Here is a 2,708-nt window from a genome sequence, read left to right as displayed (position 1 = left end):
TTAAAGTAAATGACTAGCTAGTTTATTGGTTACTTAAACTCAAAGCAGAGCTTCACACTTTGAAATGTGAAATCCATCAAAGACTCTTCAGTGGAGCTTATCTTAAAGTGAGTGTTATTCCACTTCCCCTTCTTTTACGGAATAGAAACTAGGTGACCTTACTGGTTTTGGAGGGACTGCTGGGTGCAGCACTGCTCAGTGTCTTTTAACAAACCAAAAACCAGCCACCCAAAGGTAACAATACTAATGAAGCTGTATTAAATCTTAGTATCTTCTGTAGGTTTTGTTACTCTGATTTTTTTCTTTTAAATTAGATATTTTTTTTTTTTTAATATATTGAAACCAAATACCTTTTCAGTGTTTTGTTCCTCCTGGAAATCTGTCTACCCCTCTGTCTACAGGTGGCTCCAGGCTGTCTTAAAAAGCTTTCTGAGAAGCAACTAGACCTTTCTTCTGGCCTTTTGTAAGGAACTGAGTCTGACCTTTGTGGGTGTTGAATGGTACCAGGTGAAGAGATTTTTTTCTGATATCCATGAGTGAAGAACCTGCAGTCCGTCTGCTCTTTTATCCAATTCTTTTTAATCATAACTTCAGTAGTGAGTCAAAGTGGGGGTTTTTTTGAGTGCAGACAAACTCAAGTGAGGTGGGAGAATGGATTCCAGGTGCAAAACTTGCCTTGTGTTTATAACCAAGATTGGAATCTGTGCTTTAATAACTTACAGCTGTGCAGTAACAGTCAAATCCCACGATTAAATACAGATCTGCAAAGCAGAGGGAAATGAGGTGATACAAGTTAATTTGATGTTTACAAGGCTTTACAAAATGCTTCAGGATACCATTTGGATTGGTAAATTCATGTAAATGGTTTAAATCTCTGCCTGGCAAAGCAATGTAGGCTATTTTAGTGACTAATTTTAAAATAAGCCTTTGGACGTTTTTAATGCTCTGTGGAGGTGGGGGAACCGAGTGACAGGAATGCAACTTGCCGAACATGCTGAAGGTTAGCAGGAGAGACCGAGGAACCGTTTTACCCAGATCAGTTTAGCACCAGACCTTCAGTCTTTACTCCTAAATATGAACAGCCCTGAACTGTCCATCATCAGTCGGGTGGTGGGGAGGTAAGACTGAAGACAAGAAATAGACCCAAGACCAATACTTATTACCCAGCCCCTGATTTAATATTTTCCACTGCACTGTGCATCTTAAAAACGGGTATTTCTTTTCTAGGTATTAAGGCAGAAAAACCACCTGCCGCTTGGGTATACTTAGTCCCCAGATGTTTCAAAGTCTTATTTCCTTCTTGCTAATTTTAAATGTTCTTACTAATGCCAGTGAAGTCCTTCATGTATCTAAATTAGTCTTGCCTTGCATTTAATTGGATTATTAGCATTAACACTGACTAGAATTGATAAAGCTGTAATTTACATTTTGGGAAAACTTATTGTCTGTTTGACAGCATCTTTGCTGAGGGTGATTTAAAACTTCCCTGTTGAAGCTAACTTTAGTTTTGAGGGGGCAGGTTCCATTTAGAGTTGTCATAAAAGTATTGCTACAGACATGTTTTCAGCAGCTCTTAGGAAATACCTTATGCTGAGAAAAATTAATGATCAGTAAACTTAATTGGAGGTATGTACTGAAAAATCACTGGTTTAAGGGCAAATCTGCTGTTCTAAGTTCAGATAGAAAAAGCAGTTGAGTTAATCTGCTTTCTTGTTGAGGTTCAGATTTGCATGTGCCAAAGATGCTTTAAAATGTTGATTTGTTTTAATTCTTCATCTGTGGATTCTTTGCAGTAGAGCAATAATACTTAATTTTTTTTGGTAGCCATGTCACTTTGTACTCAAATTTTATTCAGTTCAGTTACCCAGCAGTTAAAAGATGGCAGTGATGATTTGCTAGAGATATATTGGTGTTAAGCCTTCATGCGTATATGTAAAATGGATAAACTCCTCTGATACTGAAGGTAGACAACAAATTTTTGGGTTGGTGCCTTTTATAAGGAAAAAAAAAAAGCCAATCCAGACTAGCAGCAGAAAGAGCATAATTTCATCTGTTTGCACAGGCAAGGCTGTGAAATACTCTCGTTGCCCTCCAGACGACGCTGGAACAGGATTGAACCTCCACCGTAGCCGTTCACTGCTGAGCAGGGAGAGGCACTCCGTCCTTGGCATGGGTCTGTGTGGGTCGGACAGCATGTGGGGCTGCTGCAGGTTCTCCTAAGTTCAAATCCCTAAAAAAAGTGAAGTTTTGCCCTGAATAATGTTTCTTTAACAATAGGCAGAAGGTGTGTTAATTGTCATTTCTCTCGCATGCAATCCGTGTTCTCCTGTACCTTGTATTTTGTTTCACTTGTGGGGAGTGGATGGGATGGGGGGATGCAGTAACCTTAAGAGTAATAACCCTTCTGTAAGTCAGACCAGAGCCCTGTTTCCCATGGCTCTGTTACAGTGGTTTTGGGAAAAGTGAACACTACTTACTGAGTCTGTTCTGGGGCTTTTTTTCCTCTTTCTCTCTTGACAAATAACAGATCTCAGAGCTTGCTCAGCTGTGGGAATGAAGCAAGGAATCCAGTGTGAGTGGGAATCAATACAAATATATATATATAAGCACCCTTGTAAGAAAACCCACGTATGGACCTGCAGAATTAGCAGGTGCTGCTCTTGGGCAGTCATTGCAGGCCAGCACACAAGATGTATGGACCAAAGGCT

This window comes from Athene noctua, chromosome 11 (genome assembly GCF_965140245.1).
Source record: "Athene noctua chromosome 11, bAthNoc1.hap1.1, whole genome shotgun sequence".
Classification (NCBI taxonomy): Eukaryota; Metazoa; Chordata; class Aves; order Strigiformes; family Strigidae; genus Athene; species Athene noctua.
Note: the sequence above shows the minus strand (reverse complement) of the source record.